At 35.8% G+C, this 25,025-nt stretch overlaps 1 protein-coding gene across 1 annotated transcript in view; it reads right to left on the bottom strand.

Moving 5' to 3' along the window:
- The window catches only part of LOC129253416 (homeotic protein antennapedia), a 106,211-nt gene extending 87,454 nt beyond the window's left edge, over positions 1-18,757 (bottom strand). The window contains exon 1 of the mRNA XM_054891781.1: positions 18,724-18,757. The gene's annotated coding sequence lies outside the window, so the exon portion shown is untranslated. The remainder of the gene's footprint in view (positions 1-18,723) is intronic.
- Between the last annotated feature and the right edge of the window lie 6,268 nt (positions 18,758-25,025).

Below are 25,025 nucleotides of genomic sequence, written 5' to 3'. Positions count from 1 at the left end.
ACATAGAAGAAGGATAGGAGATGCGTCCAATTGTATGGAGTTGAAACTAAGGACCATTGTCAATTAATTTCCATTTTACATCTTCAAACAAAATATCGGCTGACCAAAGCAAGATTTATGTACGTTCTTATCGAAACAAAGTTAAGGGAAGGCATGAGAAGTACATTCATATATTCCTCCGATCGTATGACTATTGGCAACACTGGAAATATTAATAGGTGGTGGTTACCAACGGAAAATGGGAGGGATTCCCCAATAATTCAGGCGAAGATCTTTTGCGATACGTTGTTATCCATGGGAAAACCTTTATATAGCCAATGGATAGTTTATGAAAACGTTTTCCAGACGAGGAAAAACTGGCTCAATGAAAAATAAAATTTTCTTGGAGGTAAATTCGGGGAATAAATAATTAGTTTTTTTTACTATTTTAATTTTAATTCATTGCAAATTAATGGTGTCGATGGTACACATTTGCAGTGGGTAAACATGTGGGAAATTAACGCATAGTTTAATAGGAAAGGAAAGCATAGCATTAATTCTATAATTGCAAGTATATACATGTTTTATGTATGAAACAAAAAAACATTTAAAATCGCAAAAACAATAAAAATTTTAACTCACGCGGCGAAGAGCTACTGAAATACAAAACAAGAGCAAACGTGCTGTCGTCCAGTTTCTATAGAACATTCAATGCAACGGGACGAATTATTGTAATGAAAAACAAAAACGATACTTCGATAAACGTTTTTGATTGATATCGAGTTATGGAAAGCCACCCTAGTGGCTCGGGATCACTGCTAGGTTTCCTATTCTTGCGGTGGAAAACTTCGCGCAAATAACAGATCAATTGGTCCCTCAGACTGATGTGGGTGATACATTTTTGAGAATATTTCGCACTTTTTTATTGTTATGAAAATTATTTTCAGCTATATTTGACTTCAACAGATCAGAAATGACAGAAACAGATCAGATTGGCTTAGGACAATTATTAATCTATTCTCGATTATGAATATGAAAAGAACAGCGAGGTTAAGGTTTTCTTTGGTGTAGAGAAAGTAAGCAGGGATACAGAATGGGAATGCAATTGTGACAGTGAAGCGGAATTTCAGAGCAAAACTACGAAGGTGAAGAGATAAAGATAACCTAAAGAAAGGGATTGGAATTGTAAAAATACTTTTGTTTCGGACACGTCGTTATGATAAGCCATTGTAAGCAATCTGAAATGATTTAGTTCATGAAGAGTTTTTCAAAAGTGACGCCTAGATGTCAGTAGTAAATAATTCTTAGACGGTACCTACCTTTTTTATGTCATGTTTGACATTTTTTATGTAGATAGATGTACAAGTTACGCGATAGAATAATGAGTCAAAATTATTGAAATATATAATATTATGAAAATGGTCGATCTTTAAGAACAACATGGGGTAAAATTAGTGATATTTTTGGTGGAAATAATTGTCCGAATTAGTCGGTTGGTGAAAAAATTTAAACAAACTGGTTCTCTCCAAGATAGAAAAAGCACAGAAGGCAGACGAAAAACTAGACGTTCTGTTGAGAATATTGCTGCTGTAGGGCAAAGTGTTGCTGAACACCCTTTGACATCGAAATCTCGACGTTCTCAATAATTAGGCATTCATGAATCTACTATTTCGCGCATTTAATCTATAGACGTGGTAATGGTGGACATTTAAATGATTCACTTTTTCACATATAATTGTTTGTTAAGAGCAGAATCTAAATATTTACATGTTTTATTTAAAAACAACATCTAGGGCGCGCCTTTGGAAATACCCTTTATTTTGTATTTACTAGCATCGTACTTTTTGGACACTGTTGGTTTTTTATTTGTTTATTTTCAAAATTTATATCTATATTTTTGTTAAAGCTTCCATAGATCATAAGAATATTTTTCTTTATATTCAGTTTTTATTACTAGCTTTCTCATGGAGGATGTGTACTTGGAGGTTCCTCGTTATGTGTAGAGGGGCGAACGCCATGTATGGTAGTTTCGCATGATTGTTACGCACAAACGACTAAAACTGGTATAACTCACTATTTTCAATACTGCCAAATCTTACTTTTATGTTATTGGGCAACTTTCATTAGAGCAAGTTGATACGGGCAGAATTTGGTTGCTTCAACTTTGCGTATTCTCTTTTGCTGCTCCCGTCGTGCTCACACACCTTGCAATCGTTAGTTGTTAGTTTACAGTCAACAATATTATTGAGAATAACGAGAACACAAAAGGTGTTGACAGAGCATTCGCATCACGAGCATCGAGTTGAATCAACCAGAGTTTCTGTATGAACGCAGTCTTACTAATACTGATTAAGTGCTTCCAGACAAATGTAATTTTAGCAGCTGTTTTCCAGTGCTGCCAACATATGTTTATTTATGCCAGTGGCTTCATCTATTCGAAGGCACCTAATAAACTTATTTTGTTTTCTATTACAAATTTATCTATCCATCGTACGAGTTGTAGATATTTCTCTGATTCAATTAAATAATTATATAAAAAGCAACTTAATACAGTTAAATACACTTTTTTTTACTATGTAATATGAATGCAGCTTACAAGCAGATAATCATTTGCGAGAAAGTGGTTGTGCGTAGAAAAAAATAGTCAAATAAATATATAGAAGTATGTTATATAATATAGAAATAAAAATATTTGTTGTCTCATGCACAATTCGACTATATTCAGTCAACTTGAGCCACCTCACAACTACTTTATCTCTTATATTGTCCGCTCACTAGTTCTTACAGTGACGCAATTATACAAAAATATGTTGCGCAAGTGCGAAATCTGAGAAATATCTCCCTTGCACACATACATATGTATTTATGTATATAGAAGGTGCGAATTATTTGGCCGATTTTAACGAGCGTTGTCTTCTGAGCTCAGCAAACAAAGTGCTGCTTCGGCACCAACTGTGTTCACCACGTATGCACTGCACTTCCACTGGTTGCCTCGTAGCCGCAATACTTTACATACTCGTGCATAACCACGTATGTTGTTGACAAAGTGCACGCAGGGCGAGGAGAACCGCACAGTCCCACACATTAACCAATCAGCCGAGAATGTGCACTTTTAAGCTGCTGCAAATCCCTACAGCAAACAAATATCCCTTTAGCACACGAACAATGGCAAAAGAAGGCAGCCAGTGCACACACACTCATACATGCAGAAATACTATAAATAAAACATATGATAAAAACTGACATTGGGAGGCAATTGTTGGGTGGTGTGCAGTTGTTAGCGGAAAATGCGTTAATGATTTCTAAACAGAAAACAGAAGTTGACTGAATTGCGATAAAAAGGTTAAAAAAAGATTGCCCATACGTTTGGTTTTTATGGTAAAATTTAACAAAATATAAATTGTTTATTATTTACTACACGGTTCAATATTCAATAGTAACTAAGTTGTTAGCTGCTCTACCATTCTTGTTCGTTATTTTTTGTACGTTATTATATGAAAATTTATTCCTTTTTTATTGGCATACATTAACATTGCATGATAACACGCAACTCACGACCGCGTTTCAGACTTCAGACCTCAGACCTCAGCTTTCAGTTCCATTTTCAGTTACAGTTAATGTTTTGCCTCTGTGTATTTAACTTTTAGTTCACTTTAGTTTTAGTTTTATTTTGTTTTTTGTTGGTGTTGGTGTCGTTGTCAATGTGGTTAGTTGTTTGTTACTATGTATTTATATTTTGTTTTTCTATATTCTATTGTAATGTCTCGATATTTGCACTGTGGCACTCTGGCGCTGCGGTCCTGACGCTTTGCCGTTATTGTGATTCTTTCGTCGCGTAGCATTTGTGCGCGTGCATTTTCCGTTCGAATTGGGAGGAAATTGTCTCAAATGAGTGTATGTGGTTCGAAGTGCAAATTCGGTTCGAAAATTCCTGAAACGCACACAAGCCATATTTATGGTGTTCACACGAAAGCATATTCTGATGCTTGCCGGCTGCCTCGCTGCTTCACTGACTGGCGCTCTCACGGAAGGATCTTGTAGGGGGCTAATAACACGCCGTCGACGGGGTATGGGAAACAGGCGGAGTGTGGCAAGTAGATGACATACATACATAACTTTACTCATAGCAGGGCCACAAAGATACAGCATTGAAATAATATTGATAAAGGTTGTTAAGCAGGTGAGGTGAAAATCGTTTGCATAAACACCAGCCACACCAATTCGACAACCGTCAGCGATTGCATCGGTGACTGGTTCAATTGGCGGTAAAAGCGTACACAAATAAAAACATAAAAATGTAAATCCGATAAACAACCTAACTACTCCCATATCAAAACCTATTGGTAACTGAGTACGAAACAATCGATCAAATATTCAAATTGGCTTTGTTTGTGCAAATTGTTTAGATACTAAAAAAATTGCGACACGCCATCTAGATATGCATGCATGCACATTTGTATGTATGTATGTATGTATGTACTTATATATGTAGATATGTTTGTGTGTTTGGGGGTAAGTGATATGTTGATTGATGAATCACAGCTTTATGCTCTTGTTGCATCACTTACATATAAGTATATACATAGGTATGTGTTTATGCACATACATATGTCCATCGCTCAAATATGCGGCCGCGTTAGTCGAGTGGGTTTGTGCCCCACAATAATTCGGTAGACGTCGAGTTCGACATCAATCGCCGACATAAAACATCAGATGAAAGAAAAAGTTTCTTCCTCGATAGGCACAGATAAGTTCCTAATATTGATTCCCCCCGTGGGTATCCTGTCGTAGGCATTCGTCTCAGCAGCAGAGGATTTAACACTTTTTGGAGGAGATGTAAAACTGTAAATTCATCCATTACCAAGAATATTAACATGCATGAAAAGTTTTTGAAAACCTAACAAAGTATGTAATTGTCATAACTACTATTAATTCGCCCTCTGTTCTAACTTGGAACTCTAGGAATTGATGGTGATGACTATTAATTCGTATTTCATATAAACGCTGTTGAAAAATTATAAGTTCACCCCTATTTTTTATAAAAATATGGTTCATACTACTATGAACTATTTTGTTTAAATCGTTTCAATTGCTGGCTTACGCGAACGACATAGACATAATCGCATCCTCGCTGCCGAGTTTGAAAGAATCCTTCGAAAGTATTAAGAGAGCAGCAAAATGTATTGGTTTAGAAATAAATGAAGCCACAATTAAAGCGCTAGTTTCAACTAAATCGGACTCTGTCAGACACAATGGGGGTCAAATACTAAAAATCGGTGACTATGGTTTCGAAGTAGTGAAGGAATTTAAATACCTTGGGCTAATCATTAATCATGACAACAAAATTTCTGCAGATATCGACCCCCGAGTCCTTATGGCCAACCGCTGCTATTTTTCGCTGTGTCAACACCTAAAGAATCGCCTCCTAGACAGAAAAACAAAGATTTCACTGTATCGCTCAATTATAACCTCCATCTTGCTGTACGGTAGTGAACCGTGCTCACTCGAAGATGCAGATAAACAGAAACTGCTGATTTTCGAGTGGAGAATTCTGCTAAAATTTTTTGGCGCGATATGCGCTTAGATGGATAGACGGTGTAGAAGAAGACGCACGAAACCGAGACAATTGGCGGCATATGCTACAGCAGGCGAAGACCCGACCATGGTTGTCCAGCCAACAATGATAATGATGATAATTCATACTACAACAAAAACCACGTATCGCAAGACTTTAAACTTCATACAATATTTTTGAAAATCTCATAAAAATTTTAAACTTTTCAGGCAGCATTTTTTTGCGTATATAGTTTTATAGTCCATAAAATTTTAGTGCAACACAATCCAAGTTTCAAGTGACTACAAAATGCTGTTGATTTCTGACAATTAGTTTTCACTGGGGGTCATACCTTTTCTCCCATACAAACTACATTCTCGATTTTTTTATATAGAGAAAAAGCCTAGCACCGTCACCAAAAAAAAAAAAAATTAAAAAATCATGTACCGCTGATTTAAAAATTTTTTTTTTGTTGACGGTGCTAGGCTTTTTCTCCAATCTCGCAGTCACTTGAAACTTGGACTTTGTTATAATAAAATGAATTACGTAGTTAGAAACACATTATCTCTATTCTGTCAAGACTTTTCAGAAAATGTTTAAATTATTTGTTAAATTTGGTTTAACTTTGATGGACCAACTATTCTAATATATGTATTTAGGCCAATTTTTTTAGTCCAACGTTGTGACGAATTCAGAATAATTTAGTTTCTGCAGAAATAGTGGAATTTCTAAGCATTCTTACTTCATACAAGTAGACTGAGTAATCAAAATGGAAACATTTTTTTATTGTCAGTGCAAAGGACATTCATTTTCAATAAACACCAAATACGTTGATTCATTAAGAACACTACAGACTTTGAGGTTTTCTGAGCTGGGGGAAAACTTTTTGTTTTACTTTTAAAGAAATTGTGTCCTCTCATTTAACCAAATATTTCACAACTAAATACACGCGTCAAACCGGAGAATGTTTAGAAGCTGAGAATGAGCTACAAACAATTAATTGGCCATTGAGGAAAACGTACATAAAAAATTTAAGAAGGAGATCCACTATATACACCTTCGGCTTCGATGTGTGGGATCGTTGCCTTCTTGTAAAATCCAAGGTCGGCTAGTTCTTCCAAACATGTGTGCGCAGCTGACGGTAATAATGCTTTTGGTAAACTTTATTTATCAAAACTGCATTTAAGTTGGCGGTAAACTCAAATAAACGACCCAATCCGTTTGCAAAGAAGCAGCCCCAAACATGAACCTACACTGGACGATAAACAGTGCGATGAAGTTTTCAATTATCAGCAGTACATCAGAGCCCACGTTTACAACAATTCGTCCAAAAGGAAGATTCATTCGTTAATCCAAGTTTGCCCAATTCCGTCCTGAACTCGCCTTAGGCCATTCCAGCCTTTTTTTCAATGTGGTCCTGAATTTGAGGTCTTCTGCACGTACATAATATAGATGCCCTCGAATGGTGTCTTTGGATACATTAACCTTTTCCATAAAACTGCTTCAGCTGCACGCAACGATGAGTTGGCTTTGTCACAAACAAACCTATGACCTTTTGAGCTTACATTGGAGAGGTCATTTTTTTTAGCTTTAGAGTGTGTGCATAGGAACACTGCTTCAAATCGTTACGCGGAACTCATTTTGTAAAAAACAAAGTACTCTTTTGAAATTTCTCACGAAACTAGCAAATTGCACAACGCCTATTGGGAAAATGATACGACGATTTAGCAGCGCTGAAATATTTTGTATAATGGATCTCTAAGTTTGAATTTTGCTGTTCACGCTACTTATAGACAGACTATACTTACAGATAATTTTTCCATAGGTTGGTTAACTTAAAGCTTTATGAGGAACTATGTATTTAAGAAAATTACTTTAAGCTGCTTACAAATAGCTTTACTTAAGGGGTTACATGGGTTTCGTTGGTTAAAAAAATCGATTTATTTTTTTTTGGCTTATTAATTTCTACAACATCTCAGAAATATTATCCTAAATTTTCAAATCGATCCGAATAATGAATTCGGAGATACAGCCTTTGGAATGTATGCGCTCCAAGCCACTTTTATTGTTACTCAAAACTTTAAACGCGTTTTTCTCGGAACCGTGTTTTCAAAGTTGGTTGTCAAATGTTCTCGAAAACTGTTCAACCGATCTTGATGAAATTTTACACAGGCGTTCGAAATACAATTTATTCGTGCTTGAACGAAGGATTTTGTTTTTTTTTTTCAATTACAACTATTAAAAAAAAAAAAAAAATGTCAAGCAAATTTGACCGAAATTTTCATTTTTTTGCAAAAATGCCAGCCAAAATTCCAATTTTTACTTTTTTTTCTTTCCTTCGTTCAAGCTCGAGTTTATGGTCTTAACTAAAGCACTTATTTTTGTTTTTTTCATTTTTGATGAGCCTGTCAGGAGTTATGCTGACAACGCGGACGGATATGACGTCACAATAGAGGAGTTTTAATTTTTTGTTTTTTGAAAATTTCAGAAATTATTCTTTAAATATGTATCTATAAGACAGAAAAAAGCTTGAATTAAATAAATAATTTTTTACATAGACAAAAAAATATTGAAAATAGGCCTTTTTTTATCCGACTAAATCCATGTAACCCCTTAAGAACGAACATGTTTTGTTAAAATAAGTAAGATTTTTTTGGGGTAATGTAAGGTGGCAACGACAATTGCCAACGAGACAGCTGCATTACAAAACATATTAAGAATGGAGCACGTAAAGGTCAAAATAAAGATTTCCGTCACCCAAAATATTTTTTGTATTTAGTAAAAAATTATTAAAAAAAAAATTGAGCGATTAATTTTCCGCCACCTTGTGTAAATATTGATAGCAGAATGCAACGCTTTTAAGCAAAAGGCGCATATAACCGAAGTTTTGCGAGCAATAGTTTTAATTTGAAAATTAACTATTTGGATTGAAATTTATCGCAATTATTTGTTTGAATTTTAATTTTTTCAATATTTTTTCAATGCTTTTGGATGTCAATAAAATATTGATTCTAACAGATACATCGTCATTCACCGAAATAAATAAAAAAACCTAACTAAGGATATGCTCTCCTGCACACAATTCTACGTAAGTTTGATATACTACGCTGAGAGCCTACTACATATCCATTTTTTTTCTTATTTGTTTATTCCTTCATTTGTGACGCATAGGAAAAAGTAAATGAGCGTGAGATAGTTTCTAAATTTAAAGTCATAAATTAAATTCACATCAATTACAATAACATAGCAGTGCCATACACGTACCAGCCTTCCGTTTTTGTCAATGGCCAGCTGTCCCGACGCGACATCTTATGCAAATTGCAAACTGGGAAAGCAGCCACTGAACACCACATAGCTTTGGTCGTTTTATAAATTAAGGCTATTAGTAGGAGTTGATTTTTAATTATAATTAAAATGGCCAATTTTTTAGATGAAACTATATCGCATGATTAATACAAAGTTTAACTTTATCTCTTTCATTAATTAATCGGTTGCCTTATAAATCAACAAAACCTGCTCACCAAACCACCAGAGCAATTTTTTCAAAGCATTCAATTGCTCAATCGAGTATCAATACATTTGAACTTTAAAGTATGTATGGATGTGTGAGTTGATACGTATGCACAAGTACGAGCATAGGCACTTGCTAACAACAGCAACAAACTGTGCAATTGATTCAAAGCGATGACATGACAAACAGAATTCCAATTGTCCGTTTAATTGTTGTTGCTGTTATTGTTTATTCCTATCTGACAACATTTACAACAGCAAAAACAACAACAACAATAATATTTTATTGTACTAAATACGCAATGAGTAGTGGATTTGAGAACTGTCATCTGCATTTTGTAAAGATCGTGTTGCTGCAATTAGTGTGATTATTGTTTTTTGCTGCTGTTGTCGCCGCAGTCGTAACTCGTAACTCGTTTGTGTGTTTGTTTGTTTGTTTGTTCGTTATCAGACCTAGCAGGTGACAGAAACAAATTCATTTGCGTCGACGAAATATCTATACATACACATGAATTTGTTTTGGATTTGCTGAGTAGAAAGATTTTTTATACATGATAAAGTGCAACGGCAAATATGTGTATGTATGCATGTATGTGCAATTTAGAATATTCCACTAAAGTTCTGGTGCACATCGAAGTGCATACGCACTAGAAGGTTCGTATTTATTTTGGGCGATTTATTTGGAAAAGAGCAAAAGTTAGAAGTGATTACCGAATACTGAGTCTGTAGACTAGTTTAACATATGTAAGTGTGTAAGTAAAGTTTTTCGAAAAGTTTTATTTGCAATCTCGTGATCATTCAAGAACTACGTATTCCAACATGCTTGTGCACATGCATACATATGTGTATTTATGTACATGCACACAAGCACATTTGTACGTTTGTATGTATGTATGGATTCTTATGTTTCTTATAAGTGTGATAACATCGGGTAAAAACAAGCCAACAAGAGTTGTTGCACCCTGTTATGCAACAAAAGGTGTGTTGCATTTGCCATGTCAGTCGTGTTACTCCATACGAGCTTCGCAAAGTGTGTGTAGACAACAAGAAAAAACGCATACAAAATAACAACTACAACGCTATTACGATGCGTAACATGGAAAATTGAAATTGAAATCCAGTGAGGGCACATTCACTTACAAGTCTCTGATATCCCTGATGACGGGGAGGTTGGCGTCTGGACAGACCGGCTGGCGGGCGATTATGTAGGCGAAATGAACCTGCAAAGCTCTTCGCTGTTGCAAGTGCAAACTATATGCAAGAAAAGTGTCAGTCAGATAGTCAAAATGTCGCTTCCAACACTTGCAAACATTTTCCCACCTGCCAAATCCCCCATAAAAGGAAGTACTTCACTTTGAAACTTTGGATTTTCCATTTAGATTTTGTTCCATCATAGGTGCTCTTGAATGGCTGAGTTAACAGTTGTTGGATATGTACACGGGTACGTACGTACATTGTCTATGCGATGTATGCATGTAAGTAAATGTGACATGTAGGTGATATAATATCTACATGCCTACATATCTACATATATGTATGAATGTAGTGTATGTATGCAAGTACTCGCACCTTTGTTAGATTGTATATTAAATTGAAACAACGCACAGTTGAAAGAAGAATAGAGAGAAGCCCGACTTGCCAATGAGCGGATCTTGGTTGTTGTGCCTGTTTCGGGGCCGCTGCCGATGCCGATGCCGGCTGCAGAGTAGAAAATAGAATAACGAGGGGAAAAAAATTCAGTATGGAAATTTATTCATAGAATTTATGAACGCGCTCGCTGAGTCAGTCATTGAGGTAGTCAAACACATAGTCAGTGACAAGCAGCCAGCCAGTTTACGGGCACTATGTAGATACGAATAGTCAGCTGGGGTGAGCTTACCTCCGTAAAGCAACGGTTCGCAGTGCAACAAGAGAGCAGCACCAGCGGTAGTGTAGTTGCCGACGTCAACCATCGCAATAACTATAGATGTAAACAGCAGACAGCGGCAATGTGACAACAATAACAACAACAGACATGTAAAAAACTTTCTAAGATACGTAAAATGAGATGCATAGTAAAAAATGCTCCAATTACCGTAAAAGCCTTTAGAAAAGTCTACCGCTGTAATGCGCGTGACCATCGCGAAGTGGAGCCCATTGCACAATAATTCAATAGAACTACTTTCTAGCTTTGAAAACAGAATATTTCTCACATTAAATAGATAAAGTATTCATTTCATTTAATAGCGTCAATTGCGTATGAGAACATTGGTCGTAAGTTCAAGTGTTGATATTATTGTTATTGCCATTTTTATTTATCTACGGTATAATCTGACACTTTTTAATTTGACACTTTTTATTAATATTTGTGGCAAACAAATCAATGTGAGGTTTAACAAAACACAGAACAATTTCTTTGAAAGCATAGTCTGCCAGTTCCCATTCTGTTTCTTCTGATATTATACGCGACTCCCTATCAGCTTCAACATTTCTTGATGATTTGATGATCCGGTCTTGACACCACTGCCAGATTTTTCTACTAAACTTTGTTAGTTTTTGGTACCGAATGCTACCCATTTTGTTAATATAGCTATTCGCTGTAGAGTTGTCTATTCTTAGCAATATTTCTGCAGATGCAAAACATTTTAACCCATAAAAGGAAGCTTCGAGTTCAGGCAGCTTGATGCGATCTTGCTTCTCTTCAACGCTCCACCAGCCATGGGAATAATTACCCCCACATGAAATTCTCCAGCCAGAAAGCGAAGCATCAGAGAAAATTTCTAAAACATATTTTTCCTCTCTTATAGGATTATTTGCTCGATTGATATTATTAATCCACCAATCAAGATCTTCATGAATGCACACATCAATATGAACCTTCTACTCATAGTTTGCGTTATTCTTTCTAAGAGCTAAAACCTTTTGCCTCTCTAACTGCTTCGTGTAAACCATACCATATTGCACAGCAGAGCAAGCTGCCACAAGAAGCCATATTAATTGCGCTAAAACTACAATCTTTACCTCCGGAAGCTTCATACAAAAACATTTCGTATCGACTATAAATCCTAAAAATTTACATATGCGAGAGGGCTCTAACTGAGATTTTTTCCCCTTATTATTAAAACCCAAACTTTGCAAAAGAGACGTAGTCTACGCAATGTTACTTTTGCAAATTGAAACCGAGTCTCATATATCATCAAGATATATAACCGAATGCCACCCTCGCGATCTTAGTTCTTTGATGACTGGTTTCATTACTCTAGTAAATATGTACGAAGCTGCCGATAACGCAAACGGTAAGCAATTGAATTCATACAACTCTTCTCTGAATGAAAATCTCAGAAATTTCTTGAAATTCCTGTGAATCGGTATCAAAAAATGTGCATCCTTAAGATCAACTGAAAACGCATTTTTTGAAGCTATCTGAGTTACTGTCTTCCAATCTTCGAGCTTAAAATGAGGAGCAACCATGAAATCATTAAGTTTTTTCAAATTTAAAATAAACCGCTTTCCACCATTTGGTTTGTCAATCAAAAAATATGAAGATGTAAATTGGCCCTCACTTTGATTACAGCGCTAATTGCACCTTTATCACGCAGGTGTTTCATTTCAGTCTCATAATCAGGCAAAATCGCACCGGGACATCAGAACTCGTTTTAGAGGTATGGTTCCTTCGGCAAAGTTTCTTATTTTGATCCCTAGAATTGTTGCCGACCAGTTTTCCCAATCCATTTTTCCCAAAACTTTTTTCCCAATGCTTACTTTTCCCAAAGGCAAATGTTCCCAAATTTTTTCATCCAAACTGTTTTTCCCAAAACTTTTTTCCCAAAAGTCATTTTTCCCAAAACTTTTGTTCCCAATAAAATAAATTCTTTAGAGGAGTTCTACGCAAAAATACGGTGGATTGCGTAGCCGGAGTTGGACTGATGAGGGTTATTTTTTGGAAGCGCGGCCGAAGGCCGCCCACGCGAAAAGGAGTTCTACGCAAAAATACGGTGGATTGCGTAGCCGGAGTCGGACTGATGAGGGTTATTTTTTTGAAGCGCGGCCGAAGGCCGCCCACGCGAAAAGGAGTTCTACGCAAAAAAAAAACAAGTTTGGGAAAAATAGGATTTTAATTGAATTGGGAAAAATGGTTTTGGGAAAATTGGTTTGGGAGTTATTTTATTGGGAACAAAAGTTTTGGGAATAATGACTTTTGGGAAAAATGGATTGGGAAAAGTGTACGGTAACCCCCTAGAATATGATTTTCACAGAGCAATGGGCGATTTTTTTGCCTCCCCACAAATCGACCCGGCCTACTACATATATACATATATATACAGAAGGCGATCGCATAATCTTCTAAATGTTCTCTATATATTTTGGGCATTTTTGGCATGCACACTGCGTAAGTTGAAATTGAGTCTAAAGCCACACTAATAAGGTACAATCATTTGGTTGATGGTAGGCTTCAGTCTTTCACACAATAAGCTCGCTAGAGCCTCATAGGCGATATTTAGAAGACTAATCCCGTGATAATTGGCACAGATTGCAGGATCACCCTTCTTGTGGATTGGGCAGAGGCCACTTAAATTCCAATCGGCAATGATGCATGCACCTTGCCAGCTCCTCGTCGCCATGTTTGAATAGCTCAGCCGGTAGTCCGTCGGCGCCAGCGGCTTTGTTGTTCTTTAGGTAATAACACATCTCAGTTTTAATAAATTTTCCAGAGGCATATCATTAATTTTTGGCGCGTTTATGGAAATGTGCTCAGTATATAAATTTTACACCATATATTGTTATGTAATACATTAATTTTTTTATTACAAGCGCTATCACCGTTGGGGAATAATTTACAACCTTATAATCTAGTCGGCGTCAAAATAGTAATATAATTATATATTATATATAGTATATATAAATATATATATATGTATGTATATATAATTGGCCCGTACACCCTGTTTGGGTGATTAGCCGAGCTCCTCCTCCTATTTGTGGTGTGTGTCTTGATGTTGTTCCACAAATGGAGGCACCTACAGTTTCAAGCCGAGTCCGAACGGCAGATATTTTTATGAGCAGCTTTTTCATGGCAGAAATACACTCGGAGGCTTGTCATATTTGATATTCATTCATAAATGATCGGATGTTTATTTCATTATTAAGAAGAAGGTATGCCGTTAATAGTTCAATATAACATCAGGCAAATGACCACCACGATCACGCTTACAGGACAATATCCTTTTCATGAAATTTTCCTTAACCGAATTGCACAAAATGCACTTTTGAGGTCTTGAATCCTGAGCTGTTGGCGTAGACCTCCTCTTTCACATGGCCCCAAAGAAAAAGTCACAAGATGTTAAATCACAAGATTTCGGTGGCCATTTGTGATCACCTCTTCGAGAGATAACACGGTCCGGAAACTTTTCCCGTAAAAGATCATTGGTTTCGTTGCTTGTGTGGCACGTAGTGCCGTCTTGTTGAAAATAAACGTTGTCCAGATCAACACCAACCAATTCCGGCCATAAAAAATCCTTAATCATTTCTCGATAGTGCAATCCATTCACCTGTAACAGCTGTTATTGGAAAACTCTTATTATCATGCTTTTAATTAATTTCTGAAGCTTTTACAAAAACCCGCTACTTTAATTCAGACACGACCAAAATTTATACTAAATTAAATATCACAAACAAGTATTTTGTATACACATACATGTGTGAGGTTTTTTAAGTTCGTAAATTATTTTTATTTAATTGGTACTACATGCAATTACTTAGCCCCACACCATCTCATTTTGTTCCACCCACATTTGAACATGTATTTATGTATATGCGTATAAATATGTTTTCCAGCATTTTCGTTCTTTTTCATGGACATATACAGATATTTCACGCATAATGCACAAATATATGTATAGAAACAGGCACATAACTACACGCAATCAATTGCTTGGACACAGAAACGATTTCAATTGGCTTTTGTAAAAAAAAACAATAACAACAAAGGAAAAATAGACGCTCAGCAAATTCAACAAAATACAATGATTACAATAAACGAATGGAAATAAAAATATGCGAAAAATATGAGTGAGATGATTTATTGCACTTTGGCGTGAAGTATGAGCGCGCTAACTGGGTTGGGAGAGTGCGTGTGAATGTGTTTGTGCACACTTGTAGTTGCCATAATTTGCAGTTGACAAAGCATGAAGATGTTTTGCCGTTGTTGCGAACACTGCTGCAGTTGCTTTGTTGTTGTTGTTGTTATTGTTGCTGTTGTACTGTAGAGATTGTTGCAGCTACTGCCATGGCTGCCATTACTGACATCGTCACTATTGCTACTGTTTAACATACACACATATGTACATAAATCGCTCTTACACTAATTATTTCATATGCTCAGGCCAACATGCACTCGCTCTCTGGAAGCTATCAATTATTTGCATATGGAAATTATTTTCATTTTCATCGTTGCTGACGTGCAACTCAGCTGTTGTTGTTTTTATTGGCAGTCGTGCCACATTCTTTGTTGTTATGCCGTTTTTTACAGATAATAATTCACATGAGCTTGAGCACGAGTATGTAAGTATGTATGTATGTATGTATGATGTGCAAGTGTGTTTAAATATGAGAAACTACTTGTTTGATTATTGACCCGCGTTGAGTATTTAAATTTTTGCGCCAAGCGATTTGTGTGATTATAAACTAATTTGTATCTTTGACATGGCGACGACTCAGCTCTGCATGGCGCTGGTGCTGGTGCTGGTGTTGGTGGCGTTGTGGTTGAGCGAAAAAGATTTATGAACTATATTAATACTTTAATTAAAATGCAGTTATTATGATTTAATTAATTTCTTTTTTATAATTGATGGCTTTGGTTAACAGAGGCGACAAATAGCTGTAGAGACGATGAAAAACAATGTGGGCTGCAGATAAGGTGGGGGATATTGCAAAATCAAAATCATTGTCGTGCTGTTAAGTGCGTATGTGAATACTTATCAATTCACTTTTTTAGCAAAATATTGGGAAAAGAGCTGCAATGGTGATTTAATACGTTTTGGTTTTGTTTTTTGATAGTTCGGATTAGAAAAAGTTGCATATGCATTTACGTTTCTGAAACTCATAATATTTGTGCATGACGCACTCTTAGAACTACACTCTCCATTGGATGGTAAACATAATGCAGGTAACAGAGCTGCTCGGCTTGCACCAACTAATCAATGGCCTGATTCAGGTGTTGCACACTTAGCCATAACACCCGGTATGGGTCCAACTAATCTTGTTAGTAGTTAAATTCCAGCTAGACATGAGTGGCTTGACAATGCTTACGGATCTTGCCTGATGGCTCAAAGCTTGCTGATAAAGTTGGCTTTGGCGTCTATTCTAAGAAGGCAAAAGTAAACGTGTCGGCTCGTCTTTCTAATCACTGAAGTGAACTCCAGCCTGAAATTCTAGCTCTCAATGAGGAGAAATGTGAATATCTTTAGAGAAGTCTACAAGTATATTAATTCTGATGGCGAAGTGGCGATAAAATCTTAGGAAATTGTAAGGCAGACAAATTAACGAGAGGTGGCACTACCATTCGCCTTCCTCTTGGTTTGGAGATCGTAAGCACACCGCTCTCAACCTACAAACTACGTGGTGCACTCCAGCCAGCACGAGATGGGTTGATAGTCTGACGTGTATGAAGGAGCAAGAGTCGGTCAGACATCTTCTTTGTCACTGTCGTTCGTGGCATACCACTAGGTTTAGATTCTATCAGTCATCTTTCTTGAATGATACTGAACTTTAGGAAATAAGAACCAGCCAGATCAATGCGTTTGCACTTGAAATATATTGGTTTAACGAGGAGTGGCAGATAAACTGCTACAGTTGTATCACAATGGATCGGCAATGGTCTAAGTGAGTTGGTTCAAAGACCGGCCGACAGTTCTATCTATATACCTACCATGTATGTATTTATAAATTACAGCGTAATTACCACCACTGGTAGGCATAATCCACAATTTAAGTCAAGCCTTAGACTTCATCGTTATCTTCCAAAACTTACACACTGTAGCAACTTTCGGAAATCATTCAAATGTTCTTATTTGAAATTCCCGCCGCTGCGCATTTTTGGCTCTTTCCATAAGTGAAATTGCCGAAGTTGTTTTCGAATTGAAATACAACGAAGCCAAATTGTTACACATCCACAGAAACAATTGTCGTATCAGAGTCAATAAGTTTAAATAAGACTTTTTTAATGAAAAGTCCTTATGGCCATTTTATGCGAAATTTTAGATGTACCGAAATCTCGATAAGGATATATAAGTATGTAGGCCTTACCAGATATCTAGGTAAACAAATGGTTTTGAAATTTCTGTTTCAAAATTTGTTATTTTTATACTATACTTATACATACATAAATACATATTTATGCCGCTATCTTTACGTCGGAATTACAGAAGACTTCGTCCGCATTGCATCAAAGCCAATTTTTGGTTTTAGTTGGTATGAATAACCAAAGTTGGTATATTTAGAGTGAGAACAACACGTACAAGACAATAGAGGCTCCATTACATCTTGAAGAGGTGACTCTTTGGGGTGATTTGAACATTTTTTGCGATACGAATGTAGGGCAGATTATACCGGTGCAAGATGTAGCCACAAAATCCTCAAATAAAACTCCTGTTACAATTTCGAAAACCTAAGTCGAAACGAACAGAATGCAGTATTATTAGCGCTTACACAATTGGATACTGAAATCGGGACACTTGACGCTTGACACAGCTGAACTTTAATTGAATTCAGTAGGCTTAAACCTTTTTTTTTCTATTTAGCTCATATATTTCTTTTTTGTCATTATCTCTCACATGCGATTGGTAAGTCGCGGAAAAAGTAGAAATATGCCGAGCCATAAAAAAATGAGGGAACGTGATAATTTCGCTATTATAATTTTACTTTACGTCACAAAAACTACACTCGTCGCGAGATTAGTGGTAAAGTTAGATTTAGCAATGTTCAAATTTTTCCTCAAACTAATTTTTACTTCCTGGGAGTAAAAAACATTACTTCGAAAATGCTCAAATGAACGGATTTAAAAACAAACAAACAAAAAAATAAATTGTAATAAAAAATTACACTTTAAACTAAATTAGAACCACTTTCAAACACAGACCATATTTTTATGCAATTTTTTAGTAAAACAACTAATGGCGCAAAATTAATCATCCAATTTTTTCATTACCTTTTTTACTAAAAAAAATTGAAAGATGAAAATTTTTACTTTGACCCTTCTGCTCTCTATTGCTTATCTGTTTGACGTCTCTGTTATGACTGACGTACGATGGTATTTGCGAAAATTATGAATCTTCCGATAGGGTGCATAACCACTCTTAATATTAATTTCGGCATAGATTTGAAGTGTGCAAAAATACAATAAAAAAGATGACGATTTTGGAAGGTCCTTATCCACACGATGGAACTGCCAATCTGAGATTTAACTGGTGGGAGCAGCATTTCGTTTTTCAGCCGCTTGCTACATGACAGACGATGTTTTGGGCTAAGTGCCTATTTAAAGGCGGCACATTCTCGCCTTGTCGGTGATGAATTTGACCTTGTAGCTTTTTTTAAGATTATACAGAGCCCATTGTTTCATTGTGCTCCCAAAGACTCCGCGATAGCAATTAATAATAATTTGTGTGTCAATGTTCATACATCTGTTTGAAGAAACTTCTGCTTACCTTATGTAGTTCCGAAATGTTTCCTTTCCGGTCACTTATTCTATGTTTTTTTCGTTTGATGATTATGATTGTAGTTTTAGAATATAACTTGTTATCTACAAGTAGATTTGACCTTAATATTACTTTATTTTTATACAAATTGATTCGCCGAGGGTTTTTTTTGCTTAAATACAATATCACAATTTCTTTTTGAATTACGTTTTAGCCTTGTTTAATCTACATACACGCAAGTACACACGAGTACATTTGCCGTTTGTGAATACACTTAGTGCATGAACAGGAATTTTATTCGTAGATATTTACTACGACAAAATATTCTTTGGATTAATTTAAAATACATTTGTGTTCTTTAAAAATCGACAAGCGCTTTCGTTTGTTCTTTGTCGACTACAATTAGAGCTGAGTGGACTGATCGTCAGAGATATCGCAGTTTTGAATTTCACGGGTACGTTGAGACGATAGAACAGTAAAATCAAAATTTGCACCAAAACCAAGGATGAAACGATAGCGATTTGAATGCGAACAACAACGAAGTACCAAAGGAAGGAAAGCACAAAGCTATGAGGCGAACATAAGTATTCGAAATTTTGATGTGGATGGCGTGTGGATTTCCTTTTTCTACCCATAAACGAAAATATTTGCTTGTCAGCTGGAAATTTTCTGACGAAAATTTGCATTTGCTTAGACTAAACAGTCAGTTGTAAAATTCGACGTTGACTTGGGCAGACTTGCTTCCGATTACAGGTTGAGGCGAAGAAGCACAGCGCAAACTCAATTTAAATAATACGAAGCGACACGCGCGATGTTCTTTGTGTGCACGCGTTTCCTTGCGATAGCTGTTGCGCTCAATTCAACAAAAAATACTTATCAGTTACGCTGGGAAGGTACTGATACCACTGTGCTGCTTTTTCTGACGGTATATATAGATTTTTGGTAGCGGTCGTATCGAGAACTTGTGACATTTCTGCCTCTTTGGTGCTGAAGAGCCTGACGAGACGACAAAGTGGCGCTGGGATGAAAAGTTCAATGCTATGCTACTGATAAGATGAACGGCGAAAACAACGGTCAACAACGCCTGTTGAAAGCACTTAATCTACTGCTGCTACGTTTGTCCAAAGTGTAAATGGAAATGAAATTTTTGAACTTGATGTTCTTTGTTTCTGTGGAATGTATTGTATAATAGCTTTTTTTCTTTATTTGTATTATATATTCGTCTAAACTTCAAAGACATTAACACTCAGCAAAACTACTGGATTCACTTTTTCGCTGTGATCAGTACTTTCATTCACGTAACCGTCGCTTTTAGTTTGACGGTATTTGGATGTGTAGTTTTCACTTTATAAATGCCCTGTGACTTTTTGGAGTTATTTTCGAAATCTTCAATTTTTTTTAGTCATTGTCACTTGCAACGCTGCCTGTCTGACTTGCTGATTGTTTTCTTCCGACACGCCAACAACAGCAGAAGAAAACCAAAATAAACGTTGGCAATACAGAATACGCAAAGCACATGAAGTGAATAAAATAATACAGTTTTGGACTGAAATCCCGTCCTTTCTGATGGTGGCGGCAAATGTCAGGCGAAATAAAATTTGCTTCGTATTTTCAGTATCATTTTCGCTTTTTTATGCCACAGCGCGCCACATATCTGGCATTAAGAATATCCACGGTTTCATTTGTGAGTTTTCGCGCGCGCTTTTTTTTTTTGCGTCCTCCGGCGTAAGGATATGATTTAGTCACACAAATTTTTCATAAGCACTGAAACACGTACGCGAAATTTCTCCAGTAAATGAAATCACTTAAACTCGGATATATCCTAGTTGACGACAATTGCTTCTTTTCGAGCACATTAACAGTTCCCTTTTCTAACGCCTGTGTAAAGCAATCGAAACAAATTCGCATACGAATAAATTTTAAATAGCGTTGAACCACTGAACTACTCGCAAATAGAATACAATACGAAAATACAAGCGTTCGTTTAACGCGGTATCGCCAGACGCAATAATCGAACTCACGTCGCACAACACAAAAACACAACAAAACAGAGCAAATACACGCGGACGACGACGAACTGCCATTCAATGTTTTAGTGTTTTGTTTCTTCGCTGTTTATTCCTGTTGCCTTTCCGTTGGCTGCTTACTGTTTACTGCCTGCCTACCACTCAGCTAAGCGCACGTCTATTTTGCACGTTCACACAACAACAACTAAACCAGCGCGCTACGCTAACAGCGAACAGTGAACAGTATACAGTGAATCTACAATGAGCTCAGCTCGTATACATTCCAATAAATCTATTTCGCATGTTGCCAATGGCGCGCGCTACCACTCCAACATCAGCAACATAACAACAGCAACGGCAAAGGCAAAGCAAACGCAAAAAAACACATGCATACATGCACACAAACTCCAACACTTGTATGAACACTGACAACACAACGATATGAAGCACGAGTGTTGCCGAACTCTGGAAAAGATGATGAATTACCGAGGAAATGAATTCTAGTTGGAAGTGTGCGCTACTACGAGTATAAACATTTTTCAATGTTGCCGAATGCTAATAAAGCGTTGGTGGTGGTTTAGTGAGGTGTTAATGTTGCGAGGCATATTAATGTTGCTGGAATGTTAATAACATACGAGAGGGTATGCCCTGCAGGAAAAATGGAAATACATTTCAAAATTAGATGCAATTCAACATGAGCGAACTAGTCTTTATTTTTATTTATTTATTTATTTAAAAGTAAAATAATTATAAACAATTATTGTACTTAATAGCTAAAGCACAGGAACAGTGGACTTCGGGCTTACATTGTACTACTATATATATATATATATGTATGATATTGGTGTATGCATTAGGATATAAAGTATATATAAATAGCATGTACAAATGTGAATTTTGAAGGCAAAAGATTATAAACTATAAAGGAGAACTTAGAAGAGAAATACTTATTAGATAATTATTTTACTAACTAGCATAAATTTCCAAATCATATCTAAATAAATGTCGTCTGTTTTGCGAAGAACATCCGACGGTTTGTGGTTTTGAAATATGTTGGATCTGATTTGACTTAATCCGGTGTATGAATCCAAAATGTGTGATGTTGTAAAGTCGATAGACCCACAAATTGGGTATATTGGCTTACCTTTACGGCTTAAAAGATGACAATTCTAAGGCGAACAAAAGTCTGGATTATGTGACACGGTGAAAGCGGCGAATATAATGGTTTGTTGTCGCAAGTGTTAGAGTTCTTGTAATGGTGTTGGTAATTACTCCAATTGTTACGAAAGATTGAAAGCATAAGCTATTTTGCCAGCATCATGGTTGTTAAAATTGCTAAAAAAATGTAATGGTGCTTTACCACTAGCCTTAGCCGCCTGATCTGCAAACTCGTTTCCTGGGATATCCTGGGATTATTCCTGGGACCAACATGTCCAGGTACCCACATAATTTGTATTGATTTTCTGTGTTGATAGAGATTGTCATGGGTTTGAGAAATTATATATGACATGTTGGAACTGTTAAAATGCACAGATCTTCAGATTAAAGATAAATCACTTTATTGACCTCTTCCGACTTTCCACTGAATAAATAATTATTATTTATTTACTTCTATGGCGACCAATTAATTGAAATAAACGTGATATGATCTAATTTGAGATTTTATTGAGAGTTGTTATCAAAATATGTAAATGCCGTAAAATACGATCTCAAACGGGGGAAAATGATATACCTATAGTCAGTTCTCCGAATCATTTATAAAGAAATGTATACCATAGTTTGTAGATGTCAGTAGGAACTCATCTCTTGATACGCCTTAAAACTCCATCTCGAACGATTGATTAAAATGAAATGTGGTTTGTTGCTCATAAACATTTCAGGACTTTATGTATCAATTTTGCGAGTTGATTAAAATGATTAGATATTTTTTCGTACATAGCGTGGGTTAATGCGACGCGTACGAATAAATTGAATGGCCTCGCTTCATATTGTGTAAATATTAAATTAATAATAGCTAATAGCTTTTTACGCTGATTTGTGTCTGGCTTAAAGTTTGTATCGCACAGTTTTGCACTTATGAAATAGTTGCGCATGAAATCGGTGCTTTTAAATTTTTTGTTAAGCAGTACTTATCGGCTGTAAATATTAAACGAAATGTGACAGGAGAAGATATATGTACGTTAATATTGTGTAACACATTTTCAGAATTTTGAAAACAATTACCGCTTGCGTTTTGCAGTTCGTAATTTACTTCAATAAAATTTATTTGATATTTGTTGAAGAATGATGCGAAATATTTTTAGGATTATAGAAAATTGTCAATGTGTGTTTTTTTATGTATGCGGATGTGTATCTGTCGGGCTTATAGCTCAGTGCATACATCCTTGCCAGGTGTTACGGCAGAGCTTTGCAGCAATTTGAGATGAGCAACTTAATTTTATATTTATATTTTATCTCAAACGTTTTTGTAGAAATAATACATTTTAATAATACAAGATATCTTACATTTACCTTATCATAATTTATGTTTAATGTTATTACGTTATCATAATTTATGTTTAATGTTATTACGTAAAATAGATAAATAATTAGATATATTTGAACCTCACCTGAAAAATATACTGAATTTAGGGAAATAATTGTTTTTGAAGGTACTTAAGTCAAAGCTCAAATGAAAATGCGATATTAAGAAGGAACAAAATGTGAGTCTTATATTTTTATAAAATTGTTTTCAATTGCAACATTTCTTATTGTTGTAAAAATTCTTATCGAATTTTTTTTCTTGTTATTAATTTTTGGGACCACTTAAAAAAATTGAAGAGAGAAATAGGAAAAGTTATTTATTTGTAAAATATAAAAATAGTTAAATTACAGTTATATTGTTGTACAATCATAATTGTGTAAAATGGAACTTGTATTTTATATTATTTAATTGTATATTATTTCGTTTATTTTCATTTTATCGCTTTTGGCACTGGCCATAAAGCGATCTACTATATATAAATCCTGACCAAATTGTTAAACAATATACTTAATACCAATGTATAAAATAAACGGAGACTAAAAATAAAAAAAAAAAATATTTTTCTAAGGCTTAATTGGCTAAAAATTCGCAGAGGAATATATAAGCATACATTGTTTATTAAGTGTTCGATATCACTGGAAATGTTGCATTGGAAGAATGAGCCCCCATATGTTCATGTTGCGCAACATTTGTATCTGTTAGTAAATGCCTAGCAACAATTGGGTCGGAGTGGTATGTATTTTATTATAGAACATGCACTATGTCTGTATTTTGGAGTTGTTATTGCATGGGTCCATCATTTTACTTATTAGCACGTGTGCGGAACTTTCAGCTTTGGCAGTGAAATCTGACGGCGCCACGGGCGATGCCTTTTGTTGACAATTGTTACATTAGAGAAAGAGATATTACCACTGAATTTTCTTCAAAGAGTAAATGTTTAAGAATAAATCTCTGTATTGGAAGTGAGTTCCAAGCATTTTTATTTTTACACTTACATACTTACATATATTGCAATAGCGGCGTATTAATGATTTTCTATCTTATCAGTTAAAAAGTCTCAATTGGTGGATGAGAGTGCTATACTTTTTCGCGCTTCTGAAAGGGGTGCTTTAGCAAAATGTTTGAATACAGAATGGTAGTGATATTTACAACGCCTAGACCGATTTATTGTTATGAAGTGCCTATCTACGCGGTACATTTAACGAAATGCTGCCACACACCGCTTGGCTTCCTAATGAAATTGTTAGTGTCAGTTATGCGAATATTGCCACGCCTCTATCTACTCCTCCAATTTGATCTTTCGACCAGCTAAATAATGTTTCTCTGATTCCCGGCCATCTGCACTTCTATTCTACTAATATGGTTGTCACCCTTTTGTTCGTGCAACATGCACACTTATATAATTTTATACCAACACTTTTTTTGCTAATAGTTGAAGTGAAGCAACGAGTTAAGTTTGAATATTTATTTTTGCATTAATTTTTACCGTCGCCCGAATTTGGTAAGTTGTCGCCACCACTATGGACGTAAGCGCGGAAGGGCAACGTGTAACACACCAATTTCCAGCTTTTCGTTGCTGCGTACACACGACCCCAATGTTAGTGCCGGCTTCCCTCAGCTATGCATTGTGACCATGAATGAATGAAATTGAACTTGATTTTTCGTTGTTCTTCGCATTACAAGCAGACAATAACAATAATAACAACAACAAGAACAAATATAATAAGAACTGCGTAAAGTAGAGATATCAAATATAGTAATAAGCGCGGCAACAACTCGTT

The sequence above is a fragment of the Anastrepha obliqua genome, chromosome 1, assembly GCF_027943255.1.
Source record: "Anastrepha obliqua isolate idAnaObli1 chromosome 1, idAnaObli1_1.0, whole genome shotgun sequence".
Lineage (NCBI taxonomy): Eukaryota > Metazoa > Arthropoda > Insecta > Diptera > Tephritidae > Anastrepha > Anastrepha obliqua.
The sequence above is the reverse complement of the archived record's forward strand: the minus strand, read 5'-3'. Positions and strand labels throughout refer to the sequence as shown.